Source organism: Solea solea, chromosome 19 (genome assembly GCF_958295425.1).
Source record: "Solea solea chromosome 19, fSolSol10.1, whole genome shotgun sequence".
NCBI classification, from domain to species: domain Eukaryota; kingdom Metazoa; phylum Chordata; class Actinopteri; order Pleuronectiformes; family Soleidae; genus Solea; species Solea solea.
In genome coordinates this window covers 17703351-17720256 of record NC_081152.1, presented here as the reverse complement: position 1 = coordinate 17720256, position 16906 = coordinate 17703351, and positions in this window count along the sequence as shown.

Genomic DNA, 16906 nt, shown 5'->3' with positions numbered 1-16906 from the left:
TTTATTCTCATAATATTACGACTTTATTCTGAAAATATTGCGACTTTATTCTCGTCAACTTTATTCTCATAATATTACGACTTTATTCTGAAAATATTGCGACTTTATTCTTGTCAACTTTATTCTCATAATATTACGATTTTATTCTCAAAATATTGCGACTTTATTCTCGTCAACTTTATTCTCATAATATTACGATTTTATTCTCAAAAGATTTATTACTTTATTCTCGAAACGATTATGCCATTCTTCACGAAAGATTTTGACTTTATTCTATTATGACTTTATTTTCATAATATTATGACTTTATTATTGAAAGATTACCACTTTTATTCTCATAATATTACGCTTTATTCTCAAAAGATTATGACTTTATTCTCGAAAGATTATGACTTTATTCTTGAAAGATTACTACTTTATTCTCATAAGATTACGACTTTATTCTCGAAAGATAACGACTTTATTCTCATAAACTTACAACTTCATTGATTAAATAAATAATTCTTCAGTTTGGCCCTAACACTCCGTCGTAGATGAATAATCTGAAAAAATATGTTTAATTTAATCTGTGTTCACAAATAAAGTGAACACTTATTCCTCCAGAAAAACCATTTGACTTAAAGAGGCTGATTTATGCTCTTTAATAAGTGCTTTATCAGGGACTTAATGGGAATTCACGTTTAATCTTCTCTTCATTTTGCCTCGCACGCCTTAAACATAATGCATGACTTTACATTTTTGATATTTTAAACACCAATCTAATTAGAAACCTCATCTTTATTTACATAATCCTCCTCTTCCTCCCCTCGGGAGGCGTCCGGTGTTTGTATGACTCATCAGTTTCAATGTAAATGATCAACAGCATCGCCCACATTTCACTGCCGGGTATGAATCACGTCTCTCTATCTTGCAAATATTCTCTCTTTTTCTTTTTTCTTTTTATTATTATGTCTTTGTATTCATCACTTACCTGAAGACGCGAGCAGAGGAGGCAAAGTCCGAAAAATCCGGCAGCGTCAGCTCGTATTTAAATAAGCAGCTGAACATGTACGTATATTATGCAAGGAATCAGTGTTGGAGCCTGTGCGTGGTGGATGTGACTGTGCATGTGTTTAATTTCTCCACGGCTAATCCCTTTCCTGCCACTTCAGCAGCCGGTGTGAGTGTGAGTGTCCTTGCCGCATTATACTGGGGAAAGTCTGTGCTTATCTAGTGTGGGTTTACAAGCCGGAGCTGAGCAATGAAGTATCTCCATCTCATTATTGCATCTCGCAGTTAAAAGTGTGCTCATGTTTGTGTGACAGGAGACAAACAAGAGCAAGGAGAGTGAGGTTTTCTGAAAAAGATGGAAGGGACGCTTGGTTTTACCTGGCTTTAAAGGTCCAGTGTGTCGGAGTTAGTGATATGAAATGGTGAGGCCTCCGCCTCCTCCGCTCACCTCTCGCTATCCCGAGCCCATTAGAGAACTTTGGTGGCCTTCACATACCGGAACACTCTCCCACTCGTTTCCTACTTCTTTGTACATGACTTTTATGTGGGCAGAACCAGTGGTGGACACAGAACGCGGCTAACGAGTGGGCCTGTGTTTTCTCAAGCTTACAGGGATTGAAATAATATGCGGGGAAAAGAAAAATTGTGAATTTTAATTTCAAATCCAGTGCTGCATAACACTCATATCAGAATAGCTTCAAACACAAATTGGACCACTTCACCCCAAAAAATATACAGGTTTTTACAAATGTTTTACTTACTAAAGTCAACAGCCAAAAAACGGCAAAAAAGTCAGAATTCTGACTTTTTTCCTCAGTATTCCGACTTTATTCCATAGTATTCTAACTTTATTCTCAGAATTTCAACTTTTTCCACCTCAGAATTCTGACTTTTTCTCAGAATTCCGACTTTTTTTCTCAGAATCCCAACTTTTTTCTCTCAGAATCCCAACTTTTTTATTAGAATCCCAACTTTTTTCTCCTTTTTTGTGGTTTGTTACAAGTATCTCCATCATTATTGCATCTCGTAGTTAAAAGTGCGCTCATGTTTGTGTGACAGGAGACAAATAAGAGCAAGAAGAGTGAGGTTTTTCGAATAAGTTTAGAAGAGACACTTGGTTTTTATCTGGTTTTAAAGGACCAGTATGTCGGAGTGAGTGGTATGAAATGGTGAGCGTGCAAGAGTGCACTGGGGGGGCTGTGTTTTCTCAAGCGTACATGTATTGAAATAATCCACAGGGAATTTTAATTTCAAATCCAGTGCTGTGTAACACTCATATCAGAATAGCTTCACCCAAAAAATATACAGGTTTTTTCCAGAGATAAATGTGTTATTCCATCATCAGACAGTGGATCTGAGACGCATGTCTCATTCCCACAACAATAGAGGACGTTGTGATTGAAAATATAAAAAAACAATTGACAAAAAAGTCAACGTCAAAGTCACTTTCTTCAAAGAATAAAAATAAACCGTAAGTTTTCCTTTCCCTTGTTAACCAGTTTTGGCGTGTATCTTCTGCCTTCCACAGAACTGTCACCTGACGTTAGGTGGGGACGTGCCTTATCAGCTGTGATAATAAAAACACACATACATTACAGGAGAATAAGTTGTTGTTTTCAATCCACTTAAACGTCACATCCAATCCAATTCAACTTTATTTTTAAAAACAACCGCAAAGGTCAGCACAGAATAATGAATAAGAGACGCAATAAATAAAAAAGACATAGAAGCTCACGCGGAGGCGATAAGATTCATCTAAACTAAAATAAATGAAAAGACATAAAAACCACAATAAAAACAGATGAAATCAAATAAAATTAAATTCAATGGAAATAAAACTTAAACAGAGTCAAAGGCCAATGAAAAGAGGTGAGTTTTAAGAAGACACCGGTGTCATCTGCATATGATGAAGCAGAGTATGCACACAGTACACTTCATTTTTCTCACTAAACCGTCCTAATGTCACACACTGGAGCTTTAAAGCAGAATTATGATTCATAAAAATATAATCACACACTAATGATTCATAACTGTACAATAACAAATAAAACCTCACACAGACAAACAGCCTTTGGGGCCTTTTCATGTATTATTAACTTCTTTCTTTACGCCAGCAAACATTGGGACGCTTCCCATCCAGACTCTAGATCCATTTAGAAGCAACTGGTGCTGTCAGCAAACAGCGGGTGTTGCTCGACGGCCACATGGCACGTCACAGTGAGCTTTTCTTGATGTTCATTCAGAACACTGCTGCATATTCTTCCTTCCTTATGCCATTTTTAACTGGTATGCTGTCCTTCCGTCTTCCTCCACACGGCTTACGTTGGCACCGATGACGTCACCTTTTGCAAGAAAAAAAATAAAGTATTTTTTCTTTCCATTTCCTCCTGGGAAGCAGCTTCTCAGGTGCCCAACCAATTTATTTTGGTTGTGAACATGCTGGCTGCAACAGATTTTGTTTCGGGAACCGGAACCCCTGCCAGAGCCAGAGAGTTGGTGTGAAAGCACAATTAGAGAATATGTTTCTGTGCTCTGTCTGTGTGTGTGTGTGTGTGTGTAGATCCTCGTTATTGTTAAAATACACATGCGGTTTTCTTTGCTGCCCGTCAGCGAACTGAATTTTCATAAATCTGTCATTCTGTCTCTGCCAGCATCTGCTGTCAACAGTAGATACATGAAGGCTGATTTACAGCCTTGAGGTAAATAATGGAAGTAATGCACTGACATGAAAGGCAGCAGACACACACACTCACACACACTCACACACACACACACACACACACATACACACACTGGATGTCGATCCATTATGCAGAGCAAAGAATACAAACCAGTATCTGACAGGTGAGTTCTTGGATTTCCCTGTACCAGAGGGAAACAAGCCTGACTTGGTGTAAACATCATGCAGTCAGCAGTCAAAACTCATCATAATATTGACTGCATTAGATTATAACTCTTCTTTTTAGTTGCGACAGCTGTCTTGCACTATGAGGATGGTCAGTCCACAAATTTACCCAAATATTTCACTGAATCATTTCAAAATTCCCAGTAAATTCATACTTATGGAAGAGTATTAAGGCCACATTTAAATTTTTTTTTGAAAAAGTAAAAACAATAAAAATAAAACGGCATGAATTCCGCGATTAAATTCTGACTTTAATCTCAGAATTCAGACTTTTTTTTAGGATTACGACTTTTATCTCAGAATTCTGACTTTTTTCGCAAAATTCCAACTTTAATCTCACATTATTTACTTTTTCTTAGAATTCTGACTTTAATCTTGAAATCTGACTTTAATCTCAGAATTCTGACTTTTTCTTAGAATTCAGGCTTTAATCTCAGAATTATGACTTTAATCTTGAATCCTGACTTTTTCTTAGAATTCAGACTTTAATCTCAGAATTCAGACTTTAATCTTGAATCCTGACTTTTTCTTAGAATTTAGACTCTAATCTCAGAATTCAGACTTTAATCTTGAATCCTGACTTTTTCTTAGAATTCAGACTTTAATCTCAGAATTCTGATTTTAAGGTCAGAATTCATGCTGTTTACATTTTGTTTACATGTGGCCCTAATACTCTTCCATACACTGTTGAATGCCTCTTTTTTCTCTTTCAGAAACAGGATTTCACTTTTTGGTCAAATATCTCAACATCCAAGCAAATAATCGACCGTCAGAGCCGTTGTTCTCATTTGCTGTATAATTTAAAGTTAACGACAACTAATGCTTCTCACAAATTTTCACCTACAGCACCTACCATCAGCATGTCAGCTTTGCCTCTGTGAGCGCATCAGTATTCAGAACTGAGATTTCAACTCAAAGTGTAGCCAAAGTCATCTGTGGTGTGTAAACGTAGGACATGTAATTGTGTGACCCAAAACAGCAAAAGACGAAATAATGAAGACGTAATAAGCCACAGATTTGACCTGTCACTCTTCTCTCTGTGGTCATCTGTAAGCGGCTCATTGCAAATTGAAACGTCACTTTTGATTCTCAGGCATTTGCAGGAAAAATGCAGGAAAGCAAATCAATTGAATTTAAAGGTATAGAGGAAAATGAGAGAGGGCGGACTGCAATTTACCTTGATGTTAGAATTGGTGAGAGACGACGTTAACATAACAATGGAAGAACAGATTGTGGGGGTTTTTTGTTGTGGAAACAGGAGGCGAACTAGCGCGCTAATGCTAGCCATTTTGTACGCACACAATCAAGCGTTTATGTTGTATTTGCTGCTGCATTTGTGTGAAACCTTTTAATTAATACATTTCCATGCACAATTCCAGCACTGTTTAATTGGACTCTTGGGGGAATTGTTGTATTGAATGAATTTTGTCCACTAACAGAGACAAAAACAACATTAGCTGGCAGCTACTTGTTAGCATGTAAAGCAGAGGTAAAACTCGTGGCCCTCACTTGATTGTATGCACTTTGATATCAATTTATAGCAAGAACTGGAGACAGAATATGATATTAACTATGATTGTTAGCTATTGTCATGAACAAGGAGCCATTTTTTCACAATAATACTAGGTTATATGAATCACACTTTTAAATGTATTTAATGTAAAATTATACATATATATGAACATGTTTAGTCTTTTTATTACAGTTGTCCATGTTATTTAATTCTTTATTTCGATTTGCGTCATAAATAAGTTTTTTTTATTGTGAATTGTGCGTCTTCCATATCATAACAAACACTTCAGTTTGAGACCCCCTGATGTAAAGCATCTTTTTATCATCCATACACTTCAAAATACACTACCTGGCCAAAAAGTCGCCACCTAAAAAAAAGGGTCACATCGTTGGACCGCCTTTAGCTTTGATTACTCATTCACTGTGGCAGTGTTTCCATAAGCTACTGCAATGTCACAAGATTTATTTCCATCCAGTGTTGCATTAATTTTTCACCAAGATCTTGTATTGATGATGGGAGAGTCGGGCCACTGAGCAAAGCCTTGTCCAGCACATCCCAAAGATTCTCAATGGGGTTAAGGTCTGGACTCTGTGGTGGCCGATCCATGTGTGAAAATGATGTCTCATGCTCCCTGAACCACTCTTTCACAATTTGAGCCTGATGAATCCTGGCATTGTCATCTTGGAATATGCCCATGTCATCAGGGAAGAAAAATAAAATGCATTGATGGAATAATCTGGTCAATCATTAGATTCAGGTAGTCAGCTGACCTCATTCTTTGGGCACATAACGTTGCTGAACCTAGACCGGACCAACTGCAGCAACCCCTTACCTATTTGCTTAGTTAAATCCAGGTGGCGACTTTTTTTTTGGCCAGGCAGTGTATTTAATACTTTTTATTCATAGAGCATATATTTAGTCTCCTCATGCAAAAATGCACTTAGGTTTACAAATGTACATTAAAGTGTATTTTCAGAATAAAACAATAATTAAAGGTTTTTTCGTTTTTTTAGAGAGAAATTATTATGCAGCCTATATATACACACACACACACAGACATATACATGTCAGCACTTCTCTTTTCTCTGCCCTGAATCACTTCAATCTCCTCTCGTCTCTAAGCCCACACTCACACCCCTCCTTTGTTTCATTCATCCTTCTGTCCTTCCCTGACTGGGACATCTTACTCATTCTGTTTCCCTTGCTCTGATTCCCCCCCCTCATCCGCTCCCATCTTCCCATCCTTAATTTACTTTTGTTTGCTCTCTCCATCACCCCCCTCCTCACTCTCTCTGTCTCTCTCTCTCTGAGTTAATCATTTTGATTGGATCGATCAGTATCAGGAAACGGTGGGTTGCACAACAAAGCGTTCCCTGTGTGCATGTCTCACCACCTGAGGACAGATTGAGCAAACTTCATAAACAAATGAAACAAACGCCGCCATATTTGATTATATTCGTTTATGTATGAGCGTCTTAGGCGGTGGCGACGGCGGTGGCGTGCGAACATGTGAGTGGAGATAAACTCCCGACAAAACCCACAGAAATCATTAGGAGATCAGGACCCTGCAAGCTCATCAAACGCTCTGCTGCAATGTCAGCTAAAGGTATATAATCCCATCAAGGGCTATTGGCTGATTTTATGTGAAGCAGGCCACACATAATTAAGGAGCCTTCTGGTGCTGATGTGAGTCACATGACAGTTTGATGGAGTCCCGTGGTAACGTGACGTCTGTTGCTAACCGCGCTTTGGGGCGGACGGACGGAGTTACACACCATCCGGAAGGATGAGTCGAGTTAACAACAGTTATCTAACCGAGTGTCTGAATGTTAATGCACACGCAGATTTAACACACATACAGCACTCAGAGGCAGTGACACTATACTAGGTTATTAAGAACGATCTTTTTTTAGATTTTAACTGATGTTAGGTGTAGTTTTTGACTGTTTATCAAAGGTGGAAAGAGAAATGAATTTAGCAGAAACCTGTTGTCTTTGTGTGGTGATGATGTACAGGGGTGTCAAATAACAGAAGCTTCCGAACAAATAGTTTTCCATAGTCATTTCCATCTGTCTTGCCTGATCTCCTCGGCTTGTATTTCAGTAGAACAGCAGAAACAGTGTTGTAGTAGCCAGTAATTGGCTGTACTCAGTCATTTTCACGACATGCATAAAGCTAAAAGAGGAAGCCTCCCTCTGGTTCCACCTCTGTGTTTTAAAAGTCCACATTTATGTAAGTTAACTTGATACGTGTGGTACTAATCAGTGGGACATGAAACATATTATCTCACGGGCTGAATACAGTTGCATGGTTGGGCCAGGTGTGGCCCGCGGGCCTTGAGTTTGACACCTGTGATGTAGAAAATAGAAAAAGACTTCAGGAAAAAAATAAAAATTGGAGCATTCAGTCATTTGTTGTTGCTTTAATTGACGGAGAGACAACCAGTGCCAAGAAATGAGTTGAGTAAGAATGAGATGTTCTTATGCATTTAAATGTCTAAATGTTTAACTAAATCTGAAGGTCGTTTTCTTAAACCTCTCATGTGAATTCATATAAATGAATGATTGGTAGTTGTGTCAGAGACGTTCAAAATGTTTTAAAAGGTGGAGGAAAAAAGAAAACGAAGCACTTTTTTCCCTCCACGTCCGGCCGCTCCCCTCATTATAACCCGGATGGCATAGAGGTAAAAAGGTAAAAGAAAGGTTAAAAGGGAGGAGAGAAGAGACGGAGAATATAAATGGGAAAGAGGGGATGAGATTGAGTCTCGTGGGGGTAAAGAGAGGTAAAGGAAAAAAAGAGAGAGGGATGGGAGGAGGAGGAGGAGGACGAAAGGAGGAAGCACTAACTGAGTCAGAGAGAGCAGGTTGTTGGCTGAGCTCCAGCGAGCTCATTGAAGAAGACCCTGCTGTCAACTTATATCACCGTGACAGACAGTGGAGCTGCCACTCGGGGGGCTTGTTAAACACACACACACACACACACACATATTTACAGAAAAAGACATGAAAGCATAGATAAACGCAGACATCATTACTCACATCATGTCACGTAACGACAGTACAGTTATAGCCGAGATTATACCTACGCGCCTACAGTATATATACATATGTTTACACATGTATATATACACATGAGTGTGTGATCAGAGACTCACATGACTAACTGAACTAACAATGGTCATTTTTTTCTCTCTCTGTACGTGTCTTTATATCTTTGTGAGGTCCAAAAAAAACATACAGACTTATCTTTGTTGAGATAGTTTGACCTCGTGAGGACATTTTGACCTCTGGGGACTTTTTGTCTGAGCCCAACAACGTTAAAGAGCTTTTTCACACCTGTTTTTTAAGGTTAGACACTTAGTTGTGATGGTTACGGTTATAGGGACTAGCGCAGGGGTCTAGCCCTTAACCGAGGACCCCTGAAACTTCAAAAGGAAACAATTATCTTAACTTAAATGTTTGTCTTTCACACCCTCTTTAGAGATCAAGGCTGTTTTTAATATTTTTTCAACTAAGAAACCTGGCGTCACATTCTACGTCTACATCAAATGCGATATTTAAAAACCTCCCCACACTCAACAAAGTCATTCCCAACACTAAGTTCTGTGTTTTGTCGTTCTTAAAACATTATACACGGCGTTATCTTCCTTCTATGGGTCAAATGTGTTTTTGCGGCTCCAGATTAATTATATCCGGGTGGAGACGGATCAAAAATGGCTCTTCTGACACTTGAGGTTGCAGACCCCTGCGCTGGGGAATGCGTTATGTGTCCTAACTAAGATATAAAAAGAAGTTTGTGTGTGTGTTTGTGTGTGTGTGTGTGTGTGTGTGTGTCCGTCCGACGTGTCGTCTCCTCCCTGCGTTCTCTCCCTTGTTCCTGACAGCTGCGGCATCTCTGACCTCCCACGTTTCCAGTTTGCCCTCCACAACTGTCAAAGCAATCACAACAGGAGTTTCAACCTGTATCCCACTGAAACACTTATCAAGTCATTAGAAAAGGCGACATGTCACAGGAAGGGGGATGAGGTTCCGGTTCCTTTCTTCATAACAAAGGAAGAAGAAGAATTTTGATAGAATTTTTTTTTTATTGCTGCTTGTGAAAATGAACGTGTGTGACAGAGAGAGAGAGAGAGAGTGTGTGTGTATGTGTGTGCATTTCTGTCATGTGACAGGCAGGTTAAATGGAGACAGCAAAACCATTAAAGCACAGGCGCCCGATCGATAAGCAACCCTTTTCCAGATCTCTCCCTCTCCTTGTCAGACTAGTTATCTGTCATGTAGCACTCGCTCACAGGTTCCCCCCGTTGCTCTGACATGCCGTCAGAATGTGGCCGGATTTTCAATTTCCACCAGAAGAAAAGTACATTTCATACTTTATTCATGAATTCTGACTTTAAAGGCCACATAGACCGGAAGCTCCAATTAACGCTGCATTTGTGTGTGTATCTGCGTAATTACCTCGTTTATGAAACCCTAAAGTTTCAGAACAACAGTTTAGCCACTGCTGAGAAAATAGGGTTTTATTGTTTTCCTGGGCTCTGCGAAGCGGATCGGCACTTCCGTAATTTAATGTCGTCATCAGAAATCCTCACCACTCCTCTCACCACCGTAGCGCCTCCTAGTGCGGGCACTAGACTGGGCACATCCGGTTGCGTACATTCAACCGCAGAAGAAGAAGAACTACTCTCGTTGTAGCTGCTGAGATGCAGAGCATCCACCTTGCCAGAGGGGGAGCTGTGTATCTGAGAGCTGGCCTATCTATTACGTCACTTCCAGGTACCTGGCCAATCACAGGACAGTGGGAAAGCTCTTATTGGCTGGCCAATCACAACACAGTCCACGTTCTGGGGGTGTGATTTTGGTCTGAAAAAGCACGGCTGACGAGAGCGTCAGTGAGGAGATATTTTGATCGGCTCGTTTGCAGCGATTAGGAGGTTTTTAACCATGAAAACAAGTTAATATATGTAAGTAGACCTCCATAACTAACATATGTGTGATACAAGCATTCTATGTCACCTTTAATTTCCTAATTTCTTTAATCTCAGAATTCTTACTTTAATCATTAATTCTGACTTTAATCATGAATTCTGACTTTAATCTCAGAATTCTGACTTTAATCATGAATTCTGACTTTAATCTCAGAATTCTGACTTTAATCATGAATTCTGACTTTAATCTAAGAATTCTGACTTTTTCTTAGACTTCTGACTTTAATCTAAGAAATCTTAATTTAATCTTGAATTCTGACTAGAATCTCAGAATTCTGACTTTAATCTCAGAATTCTGACTTTAATCTCAGAATTCCGACTTTAATCTCAGATTTCTGACTTTAATCTAAGAATTCTGACTTTTTCTTAGAATTCTGACTTTAATCTGAGAAGTATTAATTTAATTTTGAATTCTGACTGGAATCTCAGAATTCTGACTTTAATCTCAGAATTCCGACTTTAATCTCAGAATCCTGATTCACACAGTGTTCACACAGGGATTCCTAATGTATTTGTCAGTGTAGCTGAGTTTGGATCTTGTGTAACCCTTATATTATCTTATGTGATTAAGTGTATCATGTTGACGGTCGTACATTGAACTCATAAAGAGAGACGACTGCAAACAGGTTGGACATTGAGTGAAAACACGAAGAGGAATCCATGAGTAAACACCTGTCATACAACAGTTTAGTGAGATAAATGCTTCTTATCCCCGCCCACTGTCACTCAGATCTGATAGTTTTGCCTGACAGTGTGTTTTCACATGGAGGATGCAGCATGTCAAAAAATATTACATTGTTTTTGTTCAGAAAGACCAAACAGAAGGAGAAAACCCATCACAATAACAATCGTGTGATTTGTCTGCACAAGAACCATAAGTCATTCCTAACAAAATAAACCCAAATGTGTTTTATAATTTTATTTCAAGCTTTCTTTAAAACACTTTCCAAAGTGGCTTCTGACACATAAAAAACAGGTGAAAGTGATGCTGAGACATTAATTGGAGACATTAAACAAAACTCAATGACTTTGGTAAAAAAAAAAATCCACCCACAGAGTGAATAATAAAGTGGAGAATAAATGACAGTTTAGTCAGATTATTTTGCTTTTAAAAGCCACTTTTAGCAGTTTTCACATACAAATGTTGAATTGTTTTGGGCCAAAAAAAGAAAGAAGATGCATTTAATCATTGAATATCAACATCAAGCCCAACATTCAGGAACGGAAACTGCATTAACTTGACTCCATGAATATACAAATGTATGTACGGGTGCAGAGCAGGACATGGTTTATTAAAAACTCGTGTTGGTCGTGACTCATACTGTTTTTCTTTTGTATATGCAGCTCATTATCAAGAAAAAAAAAAGCATAAATAAGAAACATGGGAGTGGCTTCTGGATTCACTCAGGTCCACTATTGTTTTCTAGAGAGAACATCTGCTGCAAACAATAATTGGATTGTTTTTACCAATCGCTGAATTCCCCTGTGTGCTAATTGAAATTCCCACCAGGTGTCTGCGTCCTCCGATAAATCACTTGCTTCTTATTCCTCTTCCACTTTTCCTTGTTGTTGTTGTGGTTGTTGTTGTTGTGTACTCTTCTCTGTTGCTTATCCAAGCACACACTCACACAAACAGAGCATTCCTCATCGTCTGTGGTCACCACAGCAGCCGTTTTCTTTAACAGCGGTACTGCATATTATAATAATAGCTGTCAGTCAAATCGAGGGATTGCATCTCGTGTTGTCCGTCATTCTTCTGATTCTCACGTCAGAGCTTCGCGGAGATGTTCAATGATCTGTCGGGAAACATTAACATTATTTAGTTATTTAAACATGCCAATCTTAAAACTCTGATCGTGATTTCCAGGTTTGGTGCTATCACGTGTAAACATGACGTTTTTCTGTTTTATTACTGCTGTATTTTCATTCCAAAAAATTAAAAGAAGAAAGTCACAGATGCGGAGGAGGACAATGAGACTGATTGTGGACAGTAAGGGAGAATTACCCCAGGATTCCACTGAATGCGTACCGCAGCACCGTTGCGCCTGCGTTGCACTGTTGCTGCGTGCCCTCAGTCCGTTAAACACCCACCGGATGCATTCACCGCTCCGTCCTCTGTGGGGCAAGAAAAAGGTATAAAAAGTCAAAATAAAGAAACAGCTGTTTCACCAGAGAACAAAAAGGAGTGTTGGATTTGCAAGAGTGTCGTTTGGATGTAGTTTAGTGAAGAACCATATGGTGTCAACACGGGGGGGCGTTTATTCTGGAAATAAACCAAACACTTTAATGTTTGACTTCTGATCCCATTGGTGCTAAATTCTGCTGAATTGAAGCGTTGTGGTTCGTCGTCTGGGCAAAAATAGAACTCTTGCGTATTCTCTGCATAAGTGACGTGACTGATGGAGGAAGGACGCAGCCAGAAACATTGACTAAAGTGGATGTGAATCACTTCTGATGCCGCAACGGAGACGCAACAGAGCTGCAATGGAGACACTACAGGGACACAACAGGGACAGTACGGAGATGCAACGGAGACACAACAGGGACAGTACGGAGATGCAACGGAGACACAACAGGGACAGTACGGAGACACAACAGAGACACAACAGAGGTTCAACAGAGACGCAACAGAGATGCAATAGAGACGCAACAGAGACAACGGAGATGCAACAGAGACACAACAGGGACAGTACGGAGATGCAACAGAGACACAACAGAGGTTCACCAGAGACGCAACAGAGATGCAATAGAGACACTACGGAGACACAACAGAGACAGTACGGAGATGCAACGGAGACACTACAGAGACACAACAGGGACAGTACGGAGATGCAATGGAGACACTACAGAGACAGTACGGAGATGCAACAGAGACACAACAGGGACAGTACGGAGACACAACAGAGACACAACAGAGGTTCAACAGAGACGCAACAGAGATGCAATAGAGACACTACGGAGACACAACAGAGACAGTACGGAGATGCAACGGAGACACTACAGAGACACAACAGGGACAGTACGGAGATGCAACAGAGACACTGTGGAGACACAACGGAGGCGCAACAGAGACAGTACGGAGACACAACAGAGACGCAACAGAGACACAACAGAGACACAACAGAGACGCAATAGAGACGCAACAGAGACAACGGAGACGCAACAGAGACAAAATGCGACACATAGGCATTCAGTGGAATCCCAGGGTTAGACAACACTGCACATGTGAAAATAGTCTATTCTAACTGAACGCTTGATGCATGTGTACACACACACCACATTCCGATAATTTCATTTTATGTAAACGATAGAACCATAAGTTATAACTAATTGTTTTGGAATAAAGAAAATTTGTTCACGTAGATATGACTCTACGCTAATGACTCACTCCTGCGTTACTGTCTTCATTTCTCCAGCTCATTTGCAAATTTGGACTCGACAGATAAGTTTGGGTCACTTTGGCTTTGCGGAGATATTACGCCATGGGCTGAATCATAAGAGAAAAAAAAGGTAATAAAACCAGGTTGTGCGGTGAGAAACATTAACGAGAACAACCTTCCCAATCCCTCCCACAGATTCTCCTATTCAGGTGCCCTCAAGCGAGACATTAAATTAATAAATGCGAGTTCCTCAAAGGATGTCCGCTGTTGGCAGAATGCATGCTGGTTATTATGCAGCGACTGTGATCAGGTTTTCCCTCAGGATTGTATGTGGTTAAAAGTTTGTTTGAGCACGTGTGGGACAACTTAGGCAATGTCATCTCACAGAGAGTTTAAACTCTCCTCTTACAGGACTGTATTTTCAGTTGATACCGATACTTATCGATACCTTTATCGATACTTTTCCACAATTTGGTGATGACGACGCCTGTACACAGTGGCACATCAGCAGCAGACGCAGGGGAATTTGTGAATTCCACCGTCGTGAAAGGGCTTTAAATAATTTGGCACCAGCCATGTGACTTCATTATGCCGACAGCATCTGGAGTACAGCGACATAATGTCAATCATAATGAACGAGCACTTACTGCACTTCTGTTTACAGCAGAAAAGCTTCCTCACATTTACTGCACTGGTGTTTTGTGGGACTGCCATTCCCCCCTTTGTAACTACATTTTTATACATAGAATTCTATCAATGTGAGCCCAAACAGCATTATTATTTTTATTCAGCAACAGGGTACTCAGAGTAACTAATTACTGTTTCAATTGTTACAACGCCGTTACCTTTACCGACAATATCAGTCAGTCATCATCTACCGCTTTATCCTCTGCCAGAGGGTCGCGGGGGGTGCTGTGCCAATCTCAGCTACATCGGGCGATAGGCGGGGTACACCCTGGACAGTTCGCCAGACCATCGCAGGGCCACACACAGATAGAGACAAACAACCATTCACTCTCACACTCACTCCTATGGTCAATTTGGAGTGTCCAATTTACCTATCCCCACATTGCATGTTTTTGGACTGTGGGAGGAAGCCGGAGAACCCGGAGAGAACCCACGCACACACGGGGAGAACATGCAAACTCCATGCAGAAAGGCCCTTGTTCCAACCGGGGCTCGAACCCGGGTCTTCTCGCTGCAAGGCGAGAGTGCTAACCACTACACCACCGTGTGGCCCCCTTTACCGACAATATATTTAAGCTATTTTGTTTTCTTTGGTGAGGGGGCGGGACAATTATAAGTAACTATGGTTGGCTAAGATAGCGCAAAATGTCCAGGCAACTGCTTCTTACTGCTGATACTAGCCTTATCAAGCTAGTAGCAGCTTAAACAGACAGCTGCTACTTTTAGCTGCTACGACTTTTAGCTGCTACTAGCCCAATAAAGCTAGTAGCAACTTAAACTGACAATTACTACTTTTAGCTGCTACTGGACCAATCAAGCTTGTAACTTAAACTGACAACTGCTACTTTTAGCTGCTACGACTTTTAGCTGCTACTAGCCCAATCAAGCTAGTAACTTAATCTGACAACTGCTACTTTTAGCTGCTACGACTTTTAGCTGCTACTAGCCCAATCAAGCTAGTAGCAACTTAAACTGACAACTGCTACTTTTAGCTGCTACTAGCCCAATCAAGCTAGTAATTTAAACTGACAACTGCTACTTTTAGCTGCTACGACTTTTAGCTGCTACTAGCCCAATCAAGCTAGTATCAACTTCAACTGACAACTGCTACTTTTAGCTGCTACTAGCCCAATCAAGCTAGTAACTTAAACTGACAACTGCTACTTTTAGCTGCTACTAGCCCAATCAAGCTAGTAACTTAATCAGACAACTGCTACTTTTAGTTGCTACGACTTTTAGCTGCTACTAGCCCAATCAAGCTAGTATCAACTTAAACTGACAACTGCTACTTTTAGCTGCTACTAGCCCAATCAAGCTAGTAACTTAAACTGACAACTGCTACTTTTAGCTGCTACGACTTTTAGCTGCTACTAGCCCAATCAAGCTAGTATCAACTTAAACTGACAACTGCTACTTTTAGCTGCTACTAGCCCAATGAAGCTAGTAGCAACTTAAACTGACAACTGCTACTTTTAGTTGCTACTACTTTATCTGCTACTAGCTTGATAATACCTTAGAACATGCATCTGATGAAGAGAAGGTCCACATAAGTATTTGACAGATTTAGACCTACGTTCACACACAAACAACCAAGAGACACGCAGCGATGGCGAGCAGCGAATTCTAAGGCAGCGTTTTTCAAACTGGAAGTGCAGACATTACTTTTTCCCTCATTAAGATAAAAGGCAAGAATCTTATATGTAACATCAAACATTCTAAAACATCTGTTGTGTGTCATCGTTGTACTGTTATAAACGTAGTAATGAGAATATCTACAATTATCTATTAAATTTGACAGGTGTCTTGTCTCACGTCGTCCCACAGCAACATTAAAATATTGTTGATAGTGTGCAATGTTCTCTGATATTAATTTATACTATTAAGTGTCCATTTCGTGCATTAAACATATTTAATATTCAGTTTTATTCTAAATAATTAAATTAAATTAAATTAAATTAAATTAAATTAAATTAAATTAAATTAAATGAATGAATTTAAATATATTTTAAAAAAGGTAATGCAATAGTTTCTTTCTGTGGTAACTAGTTACTTTTTTGGAGAAGTAACCAGTCACACTAATTTTGGAGTTGGAATTAATTTCACGTACATACTGTATTGCCATTTGTTCAGGTGTGTTTTTGATGCTTAATTCCTGTCACTGATCCATCCTGTCATCCTGTCATCCTGTCATCAGGCAAACAAAACAACTGCAGTAACATTCACACACATAAGGTACATTTACAAGAACATTTACAAGAATCATGAGATCAGACCCCGTTTTGAACCAGTAACTTTATTGCTGCAGGGCACCAGTGACATTACACTGCTCTAATGTCCCAATTCCGATTGGGAGATTGTGCAGATCCGTAATTGGGAGAGACTGAGTTAACACCGCCAATAAATATGTGCAAAGTGCTCCGTAAAAACATAGCTGCTCACTGATC